Raw genomic sequence first — 27,730 nt, forward strand, 5'->3', positions numbered from 1 at the left:
AAAGACTTATTTTCAAATGTCACCATAGTAATAAATTATTGATTTCCACATCTAAAATTAATGTTTTTATTTACGAAGTAACTTTTAACTCTTGGTCACATAATGTGTAACTTTGCTTTAATGGGCCATTTTGTTTTAAAGAATTAGAGAGTTTGAATGAACCGAATTAAGTGTGCTCTGTATGTCTTTCTCAGTCTGCCCTTACCAAGACTCACAATGTGAGTTCTGTTCTACTTGATATTAGGAAAACACAGGAACACAGGGAATACTGCTCTCGCTATATAAAAAAAATGAGCTTGTTCCTTCATAAAGTCTCTGGCTGTGGCCATACAGAACACAGCATCCATTTACAGATTTCCTAATTGGCACTAGGCCATTGAACTTGAACTTCTCTACTGGCAAATGTACCTCATTTTTATTTGTGTTTTTCAATATATTCAGTTACAAATACCTAAAGATTTGAATTCTGAAAAATTATCTAGGCAGGTAAAAAGAATTACATTTAGAGATAGTTCAGTAGCTCAGCAGGAAGAGGAGGGAGGCCCAAACTACCTTGAAAAAGGAATATCTTGTGAAAATGAACAAAGCCCCATGTTCTCTTTTGAATAATAAGAAACACTCATCCACATACCGACAAGACACAAGGATTTTATTATCAATTGTCACACACAGTAGTTTTATTAGTACCTATTCAAGACTAAGCTAATTTAAAAGCACATGAAACCTTAGGCAGATGTTTCTAAGTGAAAAGAAAAGTTCAAAAAGCTCTGCATCATGTACTATCTACTATAAATAAAATAAAGCTCACTTCTTCCTTAGTCTAAAAACACATTAATTTATGCATGAGCTGCCGTACCAAGATCATGGTCATCATTCTTTAGGGCAACGTCATTCTCTGCTTTGTTAGAACTTTATGACATGCACTTTCTCTTTTGCCTAATTTTAACTGCTCTGTCCATTTAATGTTGATAACACATCTTCTCCAATACTAGATTCCTATAAATTGGCTCATTCAGTTTCTCTTAAAATTTGAGGACAACTAACATTTGAAAAACTGGTGGTCTTCACTAAAGCTTCAATAAGCATATTCCATGACCTAGAATTTCCATACGTAAATATAGACCCCAGAGAAAAGACTACACATGTTCACCAAATGGCATGCACTATAATAAATATTATAAGAAACAACACTATTCATAACAGTATGAAACTGGAAACATGTGTCCAAATCAAGAATAGAATGGATAAAATTATCACACAATGGAAACTATGCTACAATAAGAATGAACAATCTACAACTTTAGGCACCAATATGGATTAATCTCAAGAACAGATTGTTGAACAAAAGACAACACATAGAGATTATGAGCATGAATGTTTTCATTATACAAACTACTAATACTTCATTCTGACTAATATAAAACATTTGAGTAAAATATACAGACAAATCTGGCTAATGTGAGCATTTATGATTCCTTTTATACGAAGTACAAAAACATCCACAATCAAACTGTGTTGCTGGAAAGCAGAAGAGTAGTTATAGTTATCTATAAGTGGGCAAGGGGCAAATAAGTGAAAGGGGGCAATAAGGGCTTCTAAAACTCTGTTATTGCCCTTGGGTTCACTTAGGTACTGGTTCCACAAATGGATTCAGTTTGTCAAAGTTTATCAAGATGTATAGTTCAGATATGTACACATTTTTACATTTAATATTCAAAAACAATTAAAAAACCCTCAAATTTACATGGACCTTGACTGAGTTGGAACAGAGATAACTCAATGCCGGGTGTAGCAGACAGAGTTCTCATTCATAAATACTACCTACCTCTTACCACCTACTGACAGCAGTGGCCATATGGATTGCTCTCATCCAAGAAATGTAAATAGAAATGAGCATTCCTTCCAAGCTGAAGTTTTAAGAGCTAGTGTGGGGTTCACCATCACCTCTTTACTCTCTGCCTCAAGACCACATCCCAAAATGAATACAACATAGGAAGAAGTCACAACCAAGTTGTGTGGGATATGTGACAGAAGGAAAAGAAGAAAAAAAAAGTACATCTTTATTGTGTGAAGTCATTGCAACCTTGTCCTGAATTACCTGGTTTGAGTAGAATTGTTGGTTAATTTTGACTACTGTGAACACAATTAATTATAGCATGTTCTGTAAACCCCCAGAACTCACTTCATTTAATTTTTTTTTAATTTTTTAACGTTTTTTTATTTTATTTTTGGGAGAGACAGAGACAGAGTGCAAGTTGGGGAGGGGCAGAAAGAGAAGGAGGCACAGAATCCGAACCAGGCTCCAGGCTGTGAGCTGTCAGCACAGAGCCGGATGTGGGGCTCAAACCCACGAACTGTGAGATCATGACCTGAGCTGAAGTTAGCCGTTTAACCGAGTGAGCCACCCAGGCGCCCTCACTTCATTTAATGTTTTATAGGATCTTCTAGATATGATCTTGTACCTTTGTTTGATGGACTTTCTTAGATACTGTCAAAGCTCTGCAGGCCTCCAGATATCTATCATCTATCCACATAGAGATCTTAAGATCCCCATATTTGATTCAGCTCAATGAATTTTTTATACAAATAGTGAACTCCACTGGAGAGAAAGAAGCTTGATCACCCCATAATTATTTTTCCTTTGTTGAAAACAACTTTTGATACAGTAGGATTTGCTCCCAGTGGCTATTTCTATGCTGGACCGCCTTGTTGGCCATGGCAGTCTTATACAAGAGGGCTAAGTTAATCAGATATTCTCTTCTCAAAACCGGAAAGTTGAAAGAAGTTGGGAGCCTTTGAAAATGAATCATAAAAATAAAAATGCTCTAAAAAAAAGTTACATGAAATTCTCAAGTTTTGATTATGAGCTGTCCCCAATATCCTCTTAATAAACTCCTTTTCTTGGTAGCCAGGATAAGTTTAGTTGCCTGAAGCCATGAGACCTAACCATCAGAACTATTTGTGTATCTGGATATATGAGACAATAGATATGTAAGCAGAAACCTTATGTTTCTGAGATGAACTCAGTAAGAGTGTGTGGCTCTCTGAGTTTCCCATGATATTTTAGTTCCTGGAAATTTTGTTTCAGAGAAGTAGTTTTTATTAGAGATAGAGGCACAAGGTAGGTTCTCCTCATCTTTTTAAATTTCAAGTTTAATTCTAAATTCCATCCCTACTAAGCAGATTTTTTAAATGATTGTTTTGTTTTGTTTTTTCTTCTTCTTACCTTCATGTTTGTGCCAAATTTTCAGTTTCATAACATGACAGTATAATTCTCCAGAATAGTATGGAACTGGTAGCTGACTTTTAGTGTCATACAAATACCCAGTTTGCTTTATACACTAGATTGTACATTCCCCAAGAGCGAGACAGAAGTCATTTCTATTTACAGCACGGTTGCAAAGAGAAAGAGCATTCTGAGTGGAACTGACTGTTCACTCTGAGTAACAGTGGTAGAAAGCAAGGAAAAACAGGGCTGAAATTTGGAAGATACTGAATAATGATAGGTTTCCAAGTTTGGATACCATTCCCTAAGCAATGATGAACCAGATGAACTATAGAAAGTTTTTAAGTAAGGATCACAAACTGAAAATATTTTAACCATGCATGATAGACTAGAACCTGGAAACTTAGTGCTAGCAGACCAAGTAGCAACATTTGTATGAGGAGATAAACCATGAAATATGATGATGGCAACACCCATGGAAAATAGAGGTGTTTATATGTGAAGAAAAGTTGGATAAAGATTATCTATAGAACTTGGAAGCTGACAGGGTAAGGGAGTTGAAAGGGTCTAACAAGACTCAGTTTGGGAAACAGAATAAGATCTTGACAGGCAATGGAAAACTTTATGGGTCAGTTGGTTTGGGAAGACAATGAAAACTAATGACAGAATTAAAAGCTAAGGGTGAAGGTCAATGAAAGAGCAATATAAGTACAAGGCTCAGATATCACATATTCAATGTTTCTGTTTTTTCCAATCTATTTATTTATTTAGTTTCAATATATGCAATTTATTGTCAAATTGGTTTCCATACAACACCCAGTGCTCATCCCAAAAGGTGCCCTCCTCAATACCCATCACCCACCCTCCCCTCCCTCCCACCCCCCATCAACCCTCAGTTTGTTCTCAGTTTTTAACAGTCTCTTATGCTTTGGCTCTCTCCCACTCTAACCTCTTTTTTTTTTTTTTCCTTCCCCTCCCCCATGGGTTTCTGTTAAGTTTCTCAGGATCCACATAAGAGTGAAAACATATGGTATCTGTCTTTCTCTGTATGGCTTATTTCACTTAGCATCTCACTCTCCAGTTCCATCCACGTTGCTACAAAAGGCCAACAGGCACATGAAAAGATGTTCAACGTCGCTCCTTATTAGGGAAATACAAATCAAAACCACACTCAGATATCACCTCACGCCAGTCAGAGTGGCCAAAATGAACAAATCAGGAGACTATAGATGCTGGAGAGGATGTGGAGAAACGGTAACCCTCTTGCACTGTTGGTGGGAATGCAAATTGGTGCAGCCGCTCTGGAAAGCAGTGTGGAGGTTCCTCAGAAAATTAAAAATTTTCCAATCTATTTAAAAATATTAAGGGAATACACAGATACAGTGAGAAATCATGAAAATACTTAGTAATACTAATTCTATCAAAATTAAAACTTATTCTCTGTGAAAACAATGGGTAAGAGAATAATAAGACAAGACCAGGAGAATATGCAAATCTCATATCTGACAAAAAGACTTGCATCCAGATTATATTAATAACTCTCTAATCGCAGCATTAATCAAATCTCCAATTTAAAAAATGGGCAAAAGAATTGAACAAACACTTTACCATATTGGATATACAGTTGGCAACTTAAGCACAGGAAAAAAAAAAATTCAATACCAATAGCCATTACACTGGGTGTTGTATGTAAGTTATGAATCACTAACTTCTACACCTGAAACTAATATTACACTGTGTACTAACTAGCTGAAATTTAAATAAAAAGTTGAAACTACAAGACAAATTACACATTAAAAAATCATTAGCCATTAGAAAAATGCATATTAACACTACAACGAAATACCACTAAATGAAAAGTACTGATAATGCTAAGTGTTGGCAAGGATGTGGAACAACTGGAACACTAACACTTGTGGGGAATGCAAAATGTTATAGTTACTATGAAAATGTTCCAGCTACTTCTTATAAAGTTAAATTTACATTTACCATATGACCCAACCCTACTCTTAGGTATTTATCTTAAGAGAAAGGAAAGCACCCATCCATATGAAGATTTATATATCAATATTTAAAGCTGCTCTATTCATAATCATCAATGACAGGAAACTTAAATTTTCCCCACCAGGTGAATGGATATACAAAGTGTGGTTTATCTTTTCAAGACATACTGATATTCAGCAACAAAAAAGGAGCAAACTATTGACACACACAAAGTGCGTGAATTGCAAAGGCAATGCTGAGAGAAAGAAATCAGCGATATACAGAATGATTTCATTTATAATGATATTCACAAAAAGATACAACTATTATGATAGCAGATAGTTCAGTGGATGCCGGTGGTTAAAGGTGGAAGAATGGTATACCCACAAAATGAAAGCATAGGGATGTTTTTTGGGTGATAGAACTAACATTCTTTAATCTCAATTGTGTTGGTGGCTATACAAATCTATTCATGTGTTAAAATTTATAGAATTCCCTACTCCATCCCTACAAGTCAATTTTATTTTATGCTAACTTAAGAACACAATAATTACATCTGTAAGGAAACACACAGATGCAAAGCAAGTGTTTCAATGCTGGCATTATTTTGCATTCTGAGTCTTATAAATTAGTATTATTTCTCTATTAAAAAAACAACAAAAAAAGGTTAGAACCTTTTCTACCCAACAATTAAAACTAATTTGTACTATGCTCTACAAAATATGAGATGCAAAATTAGTTATCAAATCTATTAGCAAGTTTACATGGGTACCAACTGAGATGGCTGAATACCCAGCTGGGCTTGTTAGGAAAGTAAGGAATAGTTAAGAGACTAAAAAGGGGCACCTGGGTGGCTCAGTCGGTTGAGCGTCCGACTTCAGCTCAGGTCATGATGTCGCGGTCTGTGAGTTTGAGGCCCGCTTCGGGCTTTGTGCTGACAGCTCAGAGCCTGGAGCCTGCTTTGGATTCTGTGTCTCCCTCTCTCTCTGCCCTCCCCCGCTCATGATCTGTCTCTCTCTGTCTCTCTCTCTCTCTCTGTGTCAAAAATAAATAAACATTAAAAAAAAATGAGAGACTAAATAAAAAACATTCAAATAAACTGATCATGGGATGGTGTTGTTCCTACCTTTAAGATTATTTATAATCAGTTTTCTTAATCTGAATGAGTATGTTCTCTAGATGAACAGGGACAATAATAAATCATCAGTGAATAATGTTTTGTCAATTTATCAAAATTGGGCTCGTGAATACATCTTGGACTTCTCAGACAATTAACTGGTTTTCCAATTTTGAAGATCTGTTGCTCAGTTTCTTTTTGTGTGGGTTTAAAAACAATTCAACTGCTTGAATTTCATGAGGAAAGAAACAACCACAACAAAATCAATCCATGGTGGCCTTTCAAACTAAGACAACCTTTTCAAAAAAGTAGTCTAAATGATCAGACCAATTTCATGTGCCATCATGATTGTTGAATTAAGACGGGAATCATTGGTATAAAAAGTCTCAAAATCTGGATTTGAAGGGTGCTGATAACAAACGAGGTAATCTCCTGTAAATTATTAAATCATTTTGGGCCTTAGTTTACTCATTTGTAAAATGAAGTTTCTGGATTAGATAAGTAGCTTTTTTTTTTTAAAAAAAAGTTTATTTTTGAGAGAGAAGGACACACACACAGAGAGAGAGAGAGACAGAGAGAGAGAGAGACAGAGAGAGAGAGAGCAAGGGAGGGCAGAGAGAGAGAGGGAGACACAGAATCTGAAGCAGGCTCCAGGCTCCGAGCTGTCAGCACAGAGCCTGCTCACGCCTGCTTTGAGCAAGGCTCAAACTCACGAATCATGAGATCATGACCTGAGCTGAAGTCAGACACTTAACTGACTGAGCCACCCAGGCACCCCAGATAAGTAGTTCTAATTTTTACTATATTTTTCCTCTCATCCTCTCTCTCCCTCTGCCCCCCTTTCTCCCTTTTCTTCTCTGTGTACGTGTGTGTGTGTGTGTGTGTGTGTGTGTGTGTGTGTGTGTGTGCGTTTGTGTGTATGTAACTTAAATTCTTAGGTAGGGCTCAACACCAGGTCTGGGTTACAGCTCCAAGCTACTTTTATTCCTTTGTAATAAAGAGCCCTAATGATGCTCAGCCAGATAGTCCTTAGATCACATTTTGAGAAACAGTGAACTAGAGAGGCCATCCCCACTTCTTACAGCTGTAATGCTCTATGATTCAGTCAATGTCTTTGTAGCCTACTTTTATACTGTCCTTCCCTGCTCTTTAGCAGGGCAAACCAGGCTATTAGATTTGTCCTCTTTCATATCAGAAAGGCAAAGAAATTACTAGGGTTTCCCTTAGATCTGTATTTTCTGTGAATAATACAGATAACCTCAGACAGCCCAGGGAGAGCTTACTTTTCAAAACTGCTTTCAGATGGGGTATCTTCTACTCTGTAGTCTCACCTTCCCTATAATTTTTGTAATTCAAACAGGGCTCATAAACCACAATTGATCTTAAAGGAGTCACCTTTTAGACTGTCTCCTCAAAAAGATTTAAACTCCTAAGTGCAATATGGAATAATATGATAGAGATGAAAATCTAGTTATATCCTTAAAATAAGATTGCATTTAGGCAAGCTAAAAGGCCTACCAAAGAAAATGATGTTTGACCTTTACTTTCAATTTCTTACGTAATTCTGTCTTGTTTTTTCAACAATAAAGAGACAATTACATTTAAAATATTTTTATATTTAGTTAAGGGAATTCTGCTATTGGTTCTAAAAGAATGTTTAATTTTATTTCAAAAGTAAATTCTAGTAGATTAATCTTATCCCGTGACTTAAAGAATGTAAATGTTTCCAATAATAATGATAATTGGCATGCCAGTAGATGACATTTGCTTTGAGAATATTAAAATCCTCCGAGGAAATATGGCTATAAACATTCAAAATTAAACTTTGAGATAATTAATTATTTTAATTCTAAGTGAATAATAAATCTCCAGAAGTAAAAATAATCTTTAAATGCTAGAAAAATCAGCATAATCACATTCATTTATGCTGCCCAAATACACACGTGTGGAAGAACATTTCAGCCCAAGTCAGACAAGGATAGTGGGTTAGAATTCAAGCTCTTTTTTCTTAAAGAAATAGATTGTTTTGGGGCAGGTAATGTAAGCTTTGAGTCCTATTTTCTTTGTCTGTAAAATAGGGACAATGTTGGGCACATCACCAAATCTCTTGATCTTAATTCTTGAAATTAGATGAAGGTAATAGTTAAAGGCCTTATGTTCTAATACCTAAATTGTGATGCTTGAGAACTTTAATATTCTCTTCACATCTGCTAAATATGAAAACATGCTATCAGTTACTGTAAACCATAAAATGAGTTGCATAGTTATAGTTTTGGAATTTAATAAGAAAAAGAGGCATGTCTCTGGCTTTAATCATTCATAGTAATAGAACTAGTTTTATTTTTCACTTTAAAAATGTTTTGTTCCTATTTTCCTTCTGTGATTTTCTATAATCTTGATCTAGGATACAAACTTGAGGATCCTTCAGGTTTTTATAGGAAAAATATTTAAGTCACTAAAGAATCACCATTATAAGAAATTTTGGGGCCAACAGATACTGATTGTAGCAATATCTATAGATACTGATTCATTTATGTAAGATTTAAAAATCAGATATAACTGAAATAAATCATCTTGAACAACAATTCAAAGCCAACATCCAGAGTGCACAGTCATGTCTGAGTTTTCATTGTTAAAAAGTATAAATCCTAAAGATACACTGCACAGCCTCATCACCTTAATGACACTTTGCTCTGTAAAAAGAAGTCCACCCTGGTTATCACTGTATTCCCAGGGGAAAACACAATGCCTGCTACTTAATAGGTGTTAATGTTCTGTAATTGAAGAACGAACTAATGAATAATGTATAAAAGCTCTTAGGAAACAATAGAAGTGTATAACCTTACTGTTATCTACTTATAGCCAAGTAAGAATCCAACTGAATATTCTGAAGATTGGCATAAAGAGATCATATGGGTGAGATCAATCAATTATTTAATTGGAAACTGATCATCTTCTTTGCATTTGGTTGAGGAAATATAACATAAAGGTTTAGGGAAGAAATAACATTTGTGTCAGAGAAGAATAGGTAAGAATTCAGGCTGTTAACTTGGACAAGTAATTTCACCCTAGTGAGGCTCACTTTCTTAACTTATAAATTCTGGAAAAAGAATTTTAACTTATGATGCTACTGAAAGATTTAAATGTCACAAATTTTATAAAACATTTAGCATTGTAGCCAGCACATATCAGTTGCTCAATAAACAATTGGTTACGACAGCTATTAAAAATCACCATTTACATAATTCACAGCTTTCCACAACAGGTTGGTGTCAATTTAATAGATAAGAAGCAAGATGATTCTTTTTTTTTATCTTCTAGATATTGTTCAAGGCATAAAGAGATACAAGACATAAAGACATTAAAAATATCATTTAAGTCCTCCTTGCTTATGTTGTATTGCCAGCACCAAGATTAATAATACCTTCCTTTCCTTACAGCATGCAAATACTAATCATTTTTCCTACAAATTCAAGCTCCACCTCCTCTACGACACTTGAGGAATTTCTTCCATACAACCTCTCCTTCCTGTGACCTATCATATGCATTTTAGAAGGCTGTGTTGATGCTGGTTTCATCTCTGCAACTACATAATGAGCTCCTTAAGGGTAGAGGTCATGTACAACAATTACACTATTTTGCTTTTTTTCTCTGTACTCTTAGTGCTGTCCTCTTTTAATATTGTTTCATGCATTATAGAAGTTGGTTCTTTTCCCTTTTCATCAAATAAATTGCATGCCAGGACTGTTAGGAACTTCTTTGCCTTACTTGTACACATGTATCTAGTCTAACAAGAGGCTGGTACAAGTATGTGCTTAATTGAGAGATAACTATGGTTGACCACTAAAGTGATAACTACCTTCCCACTAAGAAACATGCATCTCATTTCCTTCCCTGGCACAGCTGGGTCTCCAGGAAAACTTAGCACTACTATGTGCATAATGGCCTCCCTCTAGAGTACATCCAGGGTCAAGGCTTAAAAGGTTAAGTAGAGAGGGATGGGGCCCATGGCAAAGTGGAGAATTCATGCTGTGCTAAAAAACATTCAAATAAAAAAAAGAGAAGAAAAACGAAGGGAAAAAAGTCAGTTTATCAGCCAAATTAACCGTTTCTGTGTGCCATATTTGCCTGAAGACTGCCAGTTTTCTTCCCGTCCATGTTACTGTTCTTCTTTTTTTTTTCTTTTTTTTTTTTTTACAATTTTTAAAAGTGTTTTTATTTATTTTTGAGACAGAGAGAGACAGAGCCCGAGCAGGGGAGGGGCAGAGAGCGAGGGAAACACAGAAGCTGAAGCAGGCTCCAGGCTCTGAGCTGTCAGCACAGAGCCGGATGCCGGGCTCCAACTCACAGACCATGAGATCATGACCTGAACTGACGTCAGACGCCCAACCAACTGAGCCACCCAGTGCCCCCACGCTACTGATCTTCTGAGAACAAAAGCCTCAATCCTTCTAGAAAAATGGATATCCTGGGCCAGTCTTTATTTCAAAAGCTTGTCATTGTGTCTCCATAACTATATTTACATTTGCCACATAACATGTCTTAATTTGGGTTTAAAAATATCATTTCTGAAATGATATCAAATAACATTTTTCTTTATCTTTTATAATATATAGTTTATATATTTATTATAAATTAATATTTCCATATAGTTAATGTATTTAAAGTGGCATAACAAACTAATACTATAAAGTTACTTGTAAATAAAATTTGTATTTTCTTTCTTTGTTTCTCTTTCTTTTTTTCTTTCTTTCTTTCTTTCTTTCTTTCTTTCTTTCTTTCTTTCTTTCTTTCTTTCTTTCTTTCTTTCTTTCTTTCTTTCTTCCTTTCGAGAGGGTGCGAGTGAGCATGGGGCAGAGACAGAGGGAGACAGGGGCAGAATCCCATGAGGGGCAGAGAGAGAGAGAGAGAGAGAGAGAGAGAAAGAGGTGGTCCTCACTTGAATCAGTGTTTGACCTCATGAACTGTGAGATCATGACCTGAGCCGAAGTCAGATGTTTAACTGACTGAGACACCCAGGAGCCCCTATAATTTGTATTTTAAATTATAATTTGTTATATATAAACTAAAAATTATATAATCCATAAATTTGTAACTTAATTTCCTATATCTCTAAATTGGAGAAATGATTTAAGCCAACAAAACCATGTAAATGCTTACAATATGAAAGATTGTATTGCTAGATACTGAACATGTTCATGATGGTTAGAAGTGGCACTTGAGAGATTTCTATTATGCAGCACTTGATGATAGATTTCATCAACTTAGATTTTGACAGTAGTATTTAACTTGGCATATGTAAGTTGGTACCTGATTTCAACTTTACTATTGAAGACTTTCTCACAATAGTCATTTAAGCAAATATTACAGAAAAAAAATAGGTTGGCATTCTTAATATTTACAATTAAATTTTTCTCAATTAGCTAGATGTTCTAAAAATTCCACAAGACAAAATTATCATCAAAAATGCATTCATCCTATTAAGAATTATGATAGTATCTTCACTTTTGGTGAAAACTCCAACAGCCCTTTTTCTTTTCATGAAAAAATTTAATTTTTCATAAAAACACAATTGAGTATTCATATCCTATTTCCAAAGAATCATTGAAAATGATCCTACTTCGGGGTGCCTGGGTGGCTCATTCGGTTCAGCATCCTACTCTTGGTTTCCTCTCAGATCATGATCTTGTGGTGTCGTGAGTTCGAGCCCCACATTGGACTCTGCACTGACGGTGCTGCAGAGCCTGCTTGGGATTGGGATTCTCTCTCTCTCTCTCTCTCTCTCTCTCTCTCTCTCTCTCTCTGTCCCTCCCCCACTCACACTGTCTCTGTCTCTCTCAAAATAAGTAAATGAACTTTAAAAAGTTTTAAAACATGATCCTACTTCATATTTCCAATAGTATTTTGCTTTTTGTATACGGATAACAATTTTTATACAGTACTATCTTACAAAGCTGAGGTTAGGTCAAATGTTTTTTTTTTTTTTTTTTCAAAATCTACATATCTATTTATTTACATTGTAATTTTTGAGATATATTAAAAATATTCAAAAACCTCAAACATTGGGGGCACCTGAGTGGTTCAGTCGATTATGCATATAACTTTCAATCTCTGCTCAGGTCTTGATCTCAGGATCATGAGTTGAAGCCTACACTGGGCTCCACTCTGGGCGTGAAGGCTATTTAAACAATAAGTAAATAAAAATTAAAAAAATAAAAATAAAAACCTCAAGCTTTGGAGATTTATATATAATTGTATTTTGAAATAATAGCAAGTACACTTACAGCAAATACATTTTTGAAAACTTATTTCTTCCAAGTGTCACAAACCAAAATCAGATAGGTCAGTTCTGAGAATTCATTTTTACAGATAAAGAAGTTCAAGCTATGAAGTTAAATGATCTCATGTTGGAACTCAAATACTCCAATGTTTTACTTTTCTATGTTGATTCTGTAGTTGAAATGCAAAGTTACATTTCTATAAAGATGGCCCCGCTTTAAAAATTTCTCTTCATTTTGTAAGCTAAACAATGTTGAGTTGTTATCTTAACTCATAACTTTGTTTTCTGATTAAGCAAAACAGAGGGACACTAAGGAATGGAGACAGTAATACTAAAAAATCAAGATATAAGAAAAAAATAGTCAACCAGATGAAAAATACCATTTCTATACTTACGTAAACATATCACATTGCATAGTCATGTGTTAGTTATATAGTAGAACGTTCTACAAATATGTTTGAATTGACTATTGATCAGAGACATAGATCAGCAGCAGTGAGAAAGACAGCAGCATGTTGATGAAAGGAAACTTTTATGTCTTAAAAACATGCTTGTTAGATTATACATTTTGTAGACTATAAGGATGGGTTGCATGAAATAGAGGAGTGTCAGAAAGAGCATTCTCTCATGGTTCATATCATTTTCAAACCAACATTCGCTCCCCTTCCCTTCTTGCCACCCCCACTAAGAATCAGAAAGATTCTTAACATGGACACAACACACTGAACCCACCAAAATGAATAAATCATTCTCAGGTATGCACTCTGAGAAGTGGCAAATAAGAACAATGGCAATGGTGAAACAAAAAAAGATATGCACTTAAAAAATACTATTTTAGGAGAAAAGATAGTGGAATGATCTTGGATTAGGACACTCACACAATGTCATAACACATGCTTTCTCTTGACCAAGATAAGAAATGAACTGAGTCAGCAATGTGTTAGAATCTCTGGTAACAAGAGTTCAGGAGCATTCTTCTACTAAGACCATTTCCCATCATGCATCAGAGATTAATGGGCCTTTCAGGGGAAAACATATTAGATATGCCCAATGGAGGCTTCACACACAACTTCTGCTAACAGCTTTTTAAATCTCAGTGAAGATGGCAAAGGGGCTAGTGGATTTGCACAACTCTTTTGACCATATGTTTTCTGGAGGTCTGAAATGAAATTGAGTTTGATTTGACTAATAATTGAAAAGAATTAAAATTATGAGAAAAAGTACAAATTAAGATATATATATAGAATATACCTATTCTAATATCTTGAAAAAATTAAACCTTACTGTGTGGATATCACTGGCAATTTGCTACGTTCTATTTCTATACCTGAGAAGCATTTAGCCCTAGCAGTGATCAATTAAATTACCACTATTTCTGAATAGTATTTTCTATAATAATAGTAAGAAGGAAATATTTTTTATTACATTAGAGATGCATGCAAAAATATTTTTATGTAAGTCAGAAAAAGAAACAATAAGTTTTAACAGATTTAAGTGGTTCAATGTGCTTGACATTTATGAAACATAGTTATTATAAAATGAAATAATTCCATTTTTACAAGGAAACAGAAATTTTGTATAGAAGTCCTTTTCAGAAGTATTCCTAGACATTTCTAAATTTTAATTCATGGTAATCCACACTAAGTTGATTTCTTTATTTTGGTTACTGATTTGGAATTCTATTATGTTACCAATCCTTCAATATTCTGTATTACTGGCCTCTTGAGATTTCTGTCTGAGTGAAACACAGCTAAAAATTATCCCCATCTAGCTTGTTCTTATGAAGTGGCAGGGAATAAATGGCTGAAAAAAAAGCTGCTTAAATTTTACAGAAGTTTTGTTGTCTACTACCAAACTGCCAAGTTCAATATAAATCCTGTAATCCATCTTTAGTCTTCTAAATCATGTTTGTTTACAATGATGTTAGTTTACACATTAATCTGAAAACTGTTATAAAGAATTTTAAAAATATAAATATAAATCATGAAAATCATTGCATCTTCCATAATGATCCATGAGATCTTTATATTTAGATATGGTAACGGAACAGATAAGTATGGTTTTAAAAATTATTTGAGAGTATATCAAAGCAATAATTTTTTTTTAATTTACCATTACTCTCCTTGATATTACCTAGAGCTATAGTCATGTAGAACCTAAACTAATTGTTATGAGTTAAACTGTACCCTGCCCCCAAAAAAGTATGTTGTGGCCCAAATCTTCAGTACTTCAGAATGTGGCCTTATGTGGAAGTAACGTTCTTGTACAGGTAATCATGTTAACAACATTAGATCACTGGCTAAGCTCTAGTCCGGTATGACTTCTAAAAAAGGGGAATTAGGACATAGACTCAGGACATGCGCAGAGGGAAGACAATGCAGTAACACACAGGGAGACAGCCATGTGACCGCAATGATGCATCCACAAGCCAGGGAACACCAAGGGTTAGCAGAAAATACCAGAAGCTGGAAGAGGCAGAGAATGATTCTCCCTAAAACTGTCAGGGACAACATGGCCATGCTGATACCTAGATTTCAGAGTTCAAGCCTCCAGAACTGTGAGACAATAAATCTCTATTGTTTTAGGCACTCAGTTTTTGGTACTTTAATACTGCAGCGTTAGGAAACTAATACAGGAACCTTAAAGAACGTATGATCCCATAAGTCAAAAATGATGTAAGAAATTTAGGAGGTGTCCTGCTGCCCAAGATCACAGAGCTACTTCAGACAGAACTCTAGAAACAAGGGCCTAGTTTTCTTGACTACAAGTTCAGGGATGCATCTTCCCCACCTTAGAGAATGAAAGTTGAGAATTCTCAATTTTAAAAGGTTCATCAAAAGTTCATTCCTTTAGACTATTTTATTTAGACTCTTATGTTAAAACTGAAAATAAATATTAGTACTATGCTTCTGTTGCAATTGTTTCTAAGCAGCCATGCTCCAATTTCTAAAGCTATGTTTTCAATCTGATTCAAGATAAAATTAAGACTTCTTATTAACCCATTTGATAGTTGATTTTTATCAAATGATTCATTTGTTACTACATGCAAGGTGACGTGACTTCAAAACTTATTAAAACAGGGGTGCGTGGCTGGCTCAGTCAATAGAGTACGTAACGTTTGACCTCAGAGTCATGAGTTCAAGCCCGTGTTGGGTGTGGGGCCTGCTTAAAAAAACATTATTAAAACAGGATGAAGAGGAAAATGAAAGTATCATGTATCATGAAAGATTAGACTATCGGTTATTTAGTTACTCAATATTTTTGGAATATTTGAATTATGTAATCTCCTAAAATATTAATCTTACAAAACCCTTATAGACATCATGAAACATCTCATTGTTTATTTCACTTGTAAGAATAATTATTTCTTCCAACTACTTTGAGAGATTCATAAAGGCACAGAGAGACTTCTATGCCTCTAAAATGTATCACTATGCCAAACACAAAATTGATGTTCTAAAATGGAGAAATACATCCATTCAGGGGCATTTATTTAGCAGTTAATATGTGCCAGATATTACCCTGTATGCTGGGAATAGAGCAATGAAGAAATCAGACAAAAATCCCTGCCATTACTGAGCTTATGTTCTAATGAAGAGCGATAGGGAAGAAATAAAATAAATAGATTATATAGTATATTGGAAGATGATAAATAATCTTGGAGAAAAACAAGCCTGGGGGCAAGAATTAAGGAATACTGGGGGCTGCTGCCATTTTAGTTAGGGCTATATAGCAAGGCTGAGGATTTCAACTTGACATTGACACTTGAGCTAAGACTTAGAGAATGCACGTTTGAGCTGTTGTAAGCTTTCAGACCTAGTAGCATGTTTTCATTGTCAAGAAATAAGATGGCACTACTTCCTGGCTTGTCTAGGATGGTCCTAGTTTATATGTCTCTTATCCTAGTAAAACTATCTATGAGTAGCTCCCCCTTAACTCTTTCTGGGGTTTCAGATTGAATGATACATTACATTGTCAGACTACTTAGACCATCATCTCTACACAGTATATACCAATGTTTGTTAAATGAATGAATAAAAAAATCATATCTCCAGCTCATCTGCTATTTGTCAAATGTTTAACCTCCTTGTATAGCAATATGGCCATCAATCCTAAAACTTTGAGACCAAGATTAGTGCCGAGAGAATCTTTTAATATCCTTAGGTGAAAAGCTCAAAAGATATACTTATGATTAGCATCAACAACAACAATTTTCTCTCACTATGTAAGTTTTATTTAGTATCCTCCTTGTCTTTCATTTCACCGCTGAGACCAACATCTTTATAGAGGTCCAGATGGTGCAGAGAGATTATAACAATGAAAGGTAGCTCATGCTGAGGGCCTAAAGGAAGAACAAATCACGGCTTGCCTGAAAGACCAATTTCAATTACATACTTACTATGTCCTTATCAGATGAGGCACTTGCTCTGCACCGTGCCTTGTGCAACTTTAGATAACATGTGAGTGAATCGGTAGTTGTATGCTAAAGAGGGGTTTCATGTGCAATTAAAATTCTTCCTACCATAAATAAGCTGCATCACATCCATTTTAGAAGTGGGGGATTCATCGAAAATGATTAACTGTCTAGAAATCCCATGTTAATTATCAGAGAGTGTATGTTACAAAAGACTGTAGGATTCCTGTTACAAGAGGAAACTTTGAAGCATTCCATGTTTGTCAGGTTGGCCCATCCAATTTGTAGAAGTAGGCTGTCAGAAAAAGACAAAGACTTCACCTCAGATATGTAATTTACTTTCCCCACCCAATTCCAGATTTAGGAAGAAATGCTAATTAGGGTTTGAGTCTCATTTTGGAGCCTGCATAAATTCAGCCCTGTCAACTTTGCCTATGCCCCTCTGCAAAGCGGAAAATAGTGATGTTCTACATACCATGCTAATGTATAAATAACTTCTATGCTCATTTAGCCACTTTGGCACATCCAAGAAAATGACATTATGAATGAGCTACATTACCTAGAGGAAACAGACAGACTAAATGTGGGCTCCTACACAGCTTAATATGCATCTAATGTACAACTTAAGCGGTATCTTCCACACTAAGTGACAGGCAATTTATCTCCATACATCAGTATGTGTCATGAATATGACACATCTTTATTGTTGAAGGAATTTGAAATTTACAGCCATAACTTGCTTTTCCTATCTCCATTTATTAACAACCTACTTGCAGAAATCAAATTAATTGCCACATTCATGCCTACGCTTGCCTGCATTTAATTAATTTTGTTTAAGCTTTTCCTATCCTTTATTGAAATCAATTCAAGCAAGAGGTCACTGTCTAAAAATGACAGGGTTACATATGTGTGTGTGTATGTGCATATTTTACATTACCAAATCCCTCTATTTCTGTTTATGTAAACAATCTATGTTAGTCACAGGACATTTACCTCAGTTTAATATCTGTTATTTAGAGCACTTGTTTTCTGGCGAGACAAATGTCAACAGTTTTTGAAAACTAAGCACTGTTTATTGTTTAGCTGGCAGTTATAAGTAAGCACATCTAACATTTCTGTTATTTCTAAGAAAAGGTAGTCTATAATTCCTGTGACCCAAAAGGTTTCTGGAAAAATTCCCAGGTAATTTCATAAGATTTTCATACTCTTGGCACCAATTCCCTGCTGTTGTTTTTCAAAGCCATTTATTAACCCTAGATGTACATATTTGGTATTTAACTTAATGAAGCAGAATTCGTTTTGATGACTAATTTGTGGAAGAAAACAAAGTCTTTTACATGTGACAGACCTAAGTCTTATTGACTAAAACTGGTTTACATTAACCAATAAACACAATTTTATGCAAAGAATGTTTCATTTTGACCACATAATACCAAATAACTAACTTGGCTGAATTTTTCACAGGTTTCTTAGTCCCCAAATGGACACAGCCTCTCCTTACGAAGGCCACTGGGTCTACTTTTCTTCTTTCCAAGCATCTCATCTGTGAGTGGACAGGTAACCTGTAACCAGCAGAATTGCTCACCAATTAACCTTTCACTAAACCATCACCTGCCACTTGGCCCTGCCAAATTTATCCCCTTTAAATGGTTTTATATTACTATTCACAATACTATTTAGATTATAGATGCATGTTACTATATATGGGGAACAGTGAGTGGCTGAGGGAAAAACATTCTAAATTTTTTTTTAATGTTTATTTATTTTTGAGAGAGAGAGAGAGACAGAGTGTGAGTGGGGGAGAAACAGAGAGAGAGACACACACAGAATCCGAAGCAGGCCCCAGGCTCTGAGTTGTCAGCACAGAGCCTGATACGGGGCTCGAACCCATGGACTGTGATATCACGACCTGAGCTGAAGTCGGACACTTAACCAACAGAGCCACCCAGGTGCCCCTGAAGGAAAAACATTCTAATAATTATTGAAGGGTATCAACAATCTAGAAGAATGTCTGACTCTTAGGTAATTTCTTAAATCATCTTTACAGAATACAACTGTAAATAAGTCACATGTTGTACAATGCTGAAGATTCTTTGAGATTGACTCCTTAAGTCAATTACAGAATGCCAAATAAACTAAAGCCAAAAATTTATGGAGATCCCAGCCAAAATTACATAATAGAGAATAAATGCAGCATGACATCAGGATATCAGTGTTAGGAAGATCTACTTTAATGGCTCAATATGTATATTTTTGCCCCTGGAAATTAAACTGATGCTAGTTTTTGTAGCTTGGTCAAATTGTCTATGAGCAATGAACTGGTAACGAATAGCTGATTTATGAAGATGACCCCCAAAGTAGATGATCACTAAATATTCAAGTAATGACTCTCTATGGAACCCCTTCTAGTTTCACATTGCTTTTATGAAGCAAGACTCATTGCTTTATTATAAAGTTTCATGTCAGTAAATAATATTTTCCTACCCCTGCTAGCAAAGCAGGCCTTTGGACTGTTTAGTTCTAAGATTATATAAGTAGTTTTTGTTACAAGAATCTTATGCTGATCTTGTCCCTTTGGCATTTATTTATTAGAGAGATACTACATCACTTACACAAGTCTGGAAGCAGTAAAGTTGAAGTCTGTGTATACAGTATTATTATCTCCAGAAAGAAAAGAAAAGAAAAGAAAAGAAAAGAAAAGAAAAGAAAAGAAAAGAGGAGGGGAGGGGAGGGTGGGGAAAGGAAAGGAAGGAAAGGGGAAAGAAGGAAGGAAGGAAGGAAGGAAGGAAGGAAGGAAGGAAGGAAGGAAGGAAGGAAGGAGAAAGGAAGAGAGAGAGAGAGGGAGGGAAAGGGAGGAAGGGAGAATGGAGAAAGAAAGAAAGAAAGAAAGAAAGAAAGAAAGAAAGAAAGAAAGATAGATAGATTGAGATTGACAGATCAGGGAGCCAGAAGGCTGGGAGCTCAGTGGAGGACACCAACTAGCTTGGATATAATACTCATGCTGGGACCCTGGATCCAGGGCCAGGAAACCACATCATTCAAGCTCCTGTTTCTGTGGAAGGGGTATCACCAGGACTCTTCCTCAACAAGCCATTAACTCCATTAATTAAAAGGTTTCCCCCCCATGGAGGCTTATAAACAATGTTTAAAATACCATGTACACTGCAAACTTGCCATAAGGAACATTATTTTTCAATGTATTAAATTTCTGCTTTTGATGTGTAAGTCAGTTTCCCTACCTTACAGAAGAAAACAGTTGTAAATGAGAAAATATTAGAAAATGAGGAAAAGGATGCTACAGTTTTGAACTAAAGATGGAGAGACTTCACCTCCGTCAGAAGGACTTCCAATGTTTTCCCTATTAGCTTAATATGTACCCTGTTGTAGAATATGCCTCTTGTGGAACTCCCCCACATACCTTTGGATTTCGTGTCCTACATAAAGAGTAGAAGCCCATACAGTGGTAATTCCCACTGAGAACTGAAACTATCTATCCTGGAACCGGTTCCTATTTATTAACATGACTTGGCTGTTACACTTTCCTCATTAGTATAAATTATTCTAGGAGACTCGTGCCCAGCAAATAACTTGATTGTGAAAAACTCCCAAAGACTCACTCAGTTTTCAATAACACATGGTTAATATCCTAAGATTCTTCAGCATCTCTTTCTTCAAAATTCTGCAACTGCTACTTTTTACCAATCCTTAACTGTTACATTAAGATCTATACCTATTTTGGGGGCACCTGAGTGGCTCAGTCAATTAAGTGTCCAACCTTGGCCAAGGTCATGATCTCATGGTTTGTGAGTTCAAGCCTCATGTCAGGCTCTGTACTGACGGCTCAGAGCCTGCTTCGGATTCTGTGTCTCCCTCTCTCTCTGTCCCTCCCCCACTCTCTCTCTTTGTCTCTCTCTCTCTCTCTCTCTCTCTCTCCCTTCCTCAAAGATAAATAAACATTAATTTTTTTAAAAAAAGATCTTTTCCTATTTTCAATTAAGTCCCTATACTGAAAGACCACCTTAAGCCAAGTTTCTAATTCTCAATTTACTCTGACCTTGTCTTTACTTCTCCAAGACCATGTCATAGCCCAGTCTAGTAGTCCCCTACCACAGTAAGCAAAGCATTCAGCTTTGTCTTATCAACAGATTGTGTTGGTGATATTTGGAGAGCAGGCATTTGACATTAACTATTTCTTACACAAAAGATAAGAGTGCACAGATTAGTGGGAGAAGACTGTTCTCCTAAAAGGTAGAGATCATTTATTAGAATTCCTCCTGAAGAAAATTTAATCTTTGGTTTTAATTCCTCCCATGTTTCCCTGGTGTCCAGAGAGTATGTCACTCTTAACACAAGAAAAGGGGTGGGATGCCTGGGTGACTCAGTTGGCTGAGTGTCTGACTCTTGATTTCAGATCAGGTCGTGATCTCATGGTCAAGAGATTATCCCTGCTTTGGACTCTGTACTGTGGGTGGAGACTGTTTAGGATTCTCTCTCTCCCTCTATCTCTCTCTCTGCCCCTCCCCAGCTGGGGTGCACTTGCACACACACACTCTCTCTCTCTCTCTCTCTCACACACACACACACATAAATAAACAAACATTTAAAAAAAGAGCAGAAAAGAAAAGAAAAAGGGTAAACACACTGCTCTGGGTCACAGAAAGCATTAAGGGTTGGGGACTGATATGAGAACTACCTAGTAAACATATACTGTGTATAGTATAATCTATAGTTTAGTCATCTTCAACTTATCCCTGAATTAAAACAATTGCCTTTGAGATGAACAGTAGAGTCCTATAGTCTGGATGAATCCAGGAGATCATTTCAGATATTATCCAAGTCAGAAAACCATTAAAATAACTACCATTTATTGAATACTTACCATTTATTGAGTGCTTATTATGAGCCAGACAATGAAAACATGTGATCACTCTTAATTTTCACATCAATTTTATATGGTAGATGTTATAATCATCATTTTCAAAAGAAGAAAGTGATTCACATAGATTAAGGAACCTTTCCTGACATCCACTCAAAAATACCTCCATCTCAGTCACCCTCTCTCAAAACATGATGGTTTACTTTCTTCGTGGCACTTTTCATAATCCAACATTGTCTTGTTCTTTGATTCTTTACTTATAAACTCTATTTCCCCAGCATTAATTTATATCTCAGAATATTAGGGACCTTGCCACTTATCTACATCTATACCATTATTGCCTAGAATAGCCCTTAGGACATAGTAAATGCTTAATAAATATTAACTTGATACAACAGAGATTACAAAGGGGTAAGGGTCAAAATATGAGTTTCAAGAATATCCTTAAGTAATTCTGATATGTACAGCCCTCTTCCCTTCATGAACATGTCTGGTATAAATATCTACTCTGACAACAACAAAAAGGAAAATAAAGGCTTTTTATATTTTAGAAGGAAAAAAAAGAAAATTAATACGAAGGCTTACTCTGATGAAAGTGACAATTCTTTAGCAATAATGAATTTGTTAGCTTACAGTCAACAGCTAATAGCATATTTCAATATTGTTGACTGATTTCTAGAGATTACTGTTTCAGTGTTGTTTTTCACATTAAAATTTATTTTCTAGTATCTAACAGTGGGTGACAAGCTGTAGGGGGTGGTATGTAGGAATAGAGGAGGTCTGTAGAGACGATTTGAATAAAAATTTCCATTGACTTAGTCAGTAATTCCATACTTTTTTTTTTCAGAATCACAGGTGATCTCTACATAAAACCACCATACTGCTTTTTTGTTTTGCTTTGTTTTTTCAAGTATCAGCAAAACATATGTGGTCTTACTGAATTCTACACAACTGAAGCTGTTACAGACCTATCTTGAATCAGTATTCTCAAAATGTCAGGCATGAGGCCTGAAAAGAAGAAATGCTCTTTACTCCAATAAATTTGCTCACTCAAATAAATCCACTACACTGACCAGCTAATGACTCCTGGTCTGCAAGCAGGAAATTCTTTTTTCTTGTTTTTAGGATGTGAATCCTATGGTATATTTAGCTCATGCTACTGTATTTGCCTTAATATCCCTAAGAAATCTCTGTACCCTTTAAAGACTCATATAAAAAGGGGCACCAGGGTGGCTCAGTTGGTTAAGAATCTGACTTCGGCTCAGGTCATGATCTTTCGGCTCCTGAGTTTGAGCCCTGCATCAGGCTCTGTGCTGACAGCTCAGAGCCTAGGGCCTGCTTCAGACTCTGTATCTTTCTCTCTCTCTGCCCATCCCCTCCTCAAACTCTCTCTCTCTCTCTCTCTCTCTCTCTCTCTCTCTCTCTCTCTCTCTCAAAAATGAATAAACATCCAAAAAAAAAAGTAAAGACTCATATAAATTACTAGAAATATGCTGAGGCGAGATCTTACACCCTAAAAACCACTGTAGTTAAAGAAATAGCATAGGTCAAAAAATAAAAATAAAAATATTCCACTTGCAGTTATGCTACTAAATTCCTCACATTGTATTTACTCTGAAAGCAAGAATTCAAGACAAAATAATAATTCCTGAGAAAAATAAAATTTCATTTATGATTCCCTCATTTTAATCAGGCAACTGGCATTTAGAAAGAATGTGTAATCTATCAAGGTCACAGGTAAGTATGAAATAATTTGGATTGAATGTCAGATCTGACTCCAGAGTTAAGACTCCAAGCCGCTGCCCCTCTGCCATTCTTCTTCCTTATACTAGCATTCCCTGGGAAAGCCATTCCTCAATGAGTCAAGGTTATCACCTTGTGTGCACAACTCCAAAAATGCTAGTTACATGTTTGAAAAGAACTGCCCCCTACTTCTTTGCCTTGGTTTGGCAGGGCAAGTGGTTGGCTTGCTCTTCGCCTACAATGTTAGAGGGGGATATGTTGGAAGGAAAGCTGATGGCTATTGAGCTCTGAAATAAAAGCCTGAAACAAAAAACCCTGTGGGATTTCCTGTTAACATTCCAGAAAAGATTCACATATGAGGACTCTAGGACTTCAGATGGCTTATTTTATTTCAAATTTCCCCTTAGGTGTTATGCTGCTCAGACCCAAAAGTAATTAGGAAGAAACACCTAATAGAACAAATCTACCAAGGCTTGTCTTTGCAGGCAGTACAAGCAGCAGCGTCTTCTGTGTCCCCCCGCATACTCTTGGAGGGCAAGAACCTAGCAGTTACTGTAGGGACTGGCCACTTTAGGGAGGGCAGGGCAACTGGTACCTTGGTGCTTGTAGCAAGGGAGGAAAGAAGATTGCTCAAGTTGATCTAAAATTGAGGAACAAACTTGTCTTATCAAAAGTAAGTCCCAACTGGTTTCCCACATGTACTTTGTCTTACCTGTCATCACTCACTTACTGTGATGCTCTTGACAGAAATATCTTCTTTTCTTTCACGTTACTTTGTAAGATTCTTCAAAGAGCAACTGAAATCATTCTACCTCTGGAAAACTCTGTTGATCTCTCTTTGATTTCCAGCATCTCTGAAATGCTACCGCATATGTGTATCCTAAACTACATAACAAAGAATATAATTTGACACTTGGCCAAGAAAGCCTTAACAATGCCCTCAAAAAAACTTTAGACAGGAAGAAGGCTGTCTAAAAGGAAGGCTCCTCACCCCCTTTTTCCTACAGCATTTACTTTAGAAAAGTTGTTATTGTAAATGATTTCCCTGTCCCTTTGAGATGGAAATCTTCTTCTAGGCACTTCTAGGTTTATAACCCAGGGATACCTTTCTCAAGGATTTGGGGGACATCCCTCTGACATGTAATCATCAGGAAAGATAGGGTCCCAAATTCCAGTCTCTATGGGATGGCAGAAGCCTAATTTTAATAAGCACCAACTAGCAAGCACAGAGGGTCTAATCGCTTTGACCAACCTCCCCCCACCAATGTCCTCTAGTACTTTCCCCTAGTTCACCCCAGCTATCAAAAACTCTCCTGCCTTTTGTTTCAGTGGACTGAATTTAACCCCCCTCTCCTCTTGCTCTTGCAAGAGGTGAACTAGGGGAAAGTACTAGTCTTGACTCCTATTAGAAACACCTTGAATAAAGTCTTCTTCACTCATTCAACTTGTCTGTTGAAATTTCTCTTTGACACACTATCCTTCTAATTTAACAGTTATTTCCTATGTGTTAATTTTCCTAAATATAAGATCCTGAGTTAGAATATAAGATCCTGAATTAGAATGTTTAATTAAATAATCTGGGTCTTTCTGGAAAGTTTTTGGTTAAAATATTCCATTTCTTCCTCTACCATTTCCACTTTCCCCAAAACATCACACTATATGTCTGAATTGTAATTTTTGGAAAAATAAATTTTTGGACGTCCCTTTCCCACTGCTTTTAACAAGGATCTAGGAAGCAGTCAGTAAATACCAGCTTCCTTGGTAGTCACAGGCTGGATCTCAGAAAACAGATTACAGATGAACCCATAATTATTACTCATCATAATTGTTTTAACTCTCTTTCCTGCTGTAGTCATGGTGGGCTCAGAATCGTTTTCAACATCACATTCCAGACAACTAGTTCTGCTCAATTTGGTTCCACACACAAACTGAAACCTACTTGCCCTTCTTAGACTAAAAGAAGTCCTTTTAATCTAAAGAATAAATGATTTTAAACTGTTTTTTGACAAGGTTCATCACCGTTGTGCTTAAAGGACCATTTATTATATGGTGAGTGAACTATTTCACATAATTAAAAACTCAGTATCAAAGAATAAACTGTTCTTCCCCCCACACACATTTGAGTTGTGAAACTCACTGGCAGAGGGCATCTAAAATTAAACAGACCAAAAACATGCTCAAAAACAACAGATTTTGTTTTCTTGAGAGAACTTTCCCAGTCAGTATATCTTCCTTGGAAAATAAAGCCTTCAGATTGTGATTACCTGAAATTTTCCACTGTTTTTGTTCTAAAAGTAGTCATTGTTATTTTCGAGGTGATAGAGCTGGGGAAGAATGTTCTCCTTTCTAATAGGATCACTCTTTTTTACTACCTTTCTATACCTTAGAGTTTAGAATGTAAAGAAAAGATACAAGGAACCACTTTAGCAAGCTAACTTTATGAAACAGGGATAACCAGGAAGACGGTCTTCTAAGATAAAAATATAAGAATTGAAGAACCGAGGGACAGGAATCCATCATACAGCCACTTGGTATCCATTATTTCCTCCCTTAAGGGGATTAGATATTGATTGTTAAAAAGGGAGAGGTGAGATTGGTTTCAAGGTCAATTCCTAGATAAATCAATTGCCAAGATAAAAAAAAAAATGAGATGAGGGGATTAGAGTTTCTTGACACAGGATGAGAAATAAGATTTTCTGGAAATTTGAAACTGAGTATGGTTTATTAACTTAAAATAAAGTGAGATAATTCATGAGAAATGAAAGATCTTCCAGAAGAAACACACAGGCAGATAAAATATAAAGGAGAGACCGACAAGAGACAAGGAGAGAGAACAGGAACAAGGCTGTACAAGGTTCTCATCTGCTTTCTGTCGCCTTTTTCCAGGCCCTTACAAGGACTGTTAAATTCTATGAGATGCAACTGTGTCTTATTAATTCACATTTTTCACTAAAGGTGGCTTAAATTGTTTTCTTTAATTAAAAGGAAAAGGTACACTAAGACATTCCTAACCATGCCTTTGTTTTTATTGTCAGTAACACTAGAAAACACTTCAAAGGATTTAAAGGTCTTTTCAGCAATAAAAAACTAAAGGAGAAATTGCTAAGCTATGTTAGCGATGGTCTGAAAGGCAAGGAACCCAGGTGGAAGGGCAGATGGTTATAGCCAGAAGGGGAGAAAATGGGCCAAGTTCTTGGAACCCATGGGATATAGGATGGAAGGTGAATAAAATGTTGGCTAGGAGAGAGGAATGGCCTCACAGGATCTGACCAGGGAAAAGGAACTACTGTCCCATACGGTAGCTTTACAACGTGACATTTGAAATGCCTTCTTAAACGGATTCTAGAATATTATCTACAAGAGCAACACCACCATACCCTCCTTTCACCCCCTTCAGACAAAAAAAGACAAGTGGAAGACGACTCTAAACAAGAATGGGGAATGATTCTCTCTTTTCTCTGGCCAATTGAACTTTGAAGAGCCTTTGATATGCTTCTCATTTCATTTTCCTTTGTTGTTACATAAGAATAGGGAAATAAAATATAAATTTTTTTTGTGATTGTGAAATAGAAGTTTGCCTATGTGCTCTGGCCCCAGAAGAAAGCCAGATTTCTGCCACTGCTTTGACTGTCAGAAAGAATTAGGTTCTGGTCCAAGACTTGAACAACTTGACTTCTTTAAATTCTGCTTTTGGTTAAGGAGAAGAATGGCTATATTTGTCTTTCACAGAATCTCAGAGTTGGGAAAAAATAACATAGAGATTATCAAATCCAATACATCATTCATATATGCATACTACTTGTGCCAGTATTTGCTTAATTTTTTTTATTTAAATAAATTCACTTTTTGCCTTTTCACAGTATTTTAAAACAGTATTAATATTAACAAGAATAAAAATCTGGTAGCATATGTCACAAACAGGAAGTATTACTTTAAGAAACTGTTCATCTGAATACCAACTAAAATCAACTGGCATATATGCTATTCTCTGTCTTAGTGACATATCATCCTTTCCTCTTGCTGTCCACAAGAGTATCATAAAAGAGTTTTTAAATGCTGTGCTAACAAGCAGGTGTCTGTTAATCTCAAAA

At 36.0% G+C, this 27,730-nt stretch overlaps 1 protein-coding gene across 21 annotated transcripts in view; it reads right to left on the reverse strand.

Moving 5' to 3' along the window:
• Positions 1-27,730, reverse strand: part of NRXN1 (neurexin 1) — a 1,129,526-nt gene that overhangs the window by 914,773 nt on the left and 187,023 nt on the right. The window lies entirely within an intron of this gene.

The sequence above is a fragment of the Panthera pardus genome, unplaced genomic scaffold (genome assembly GCF_024362965.1).
Source record: "Panthera pardus isolate Hobbes unplaced genomic scaffold, ASM2436296v1 HiC_scaffold_25, whole genome shotgun sequence".
NCBI classification, from domain to species: domain Eukaryota; kingdom Metazoa; phylum Chordata; class Mammalia; order Carnivora; family Felidae; genus Panthera; species Panthera pardus.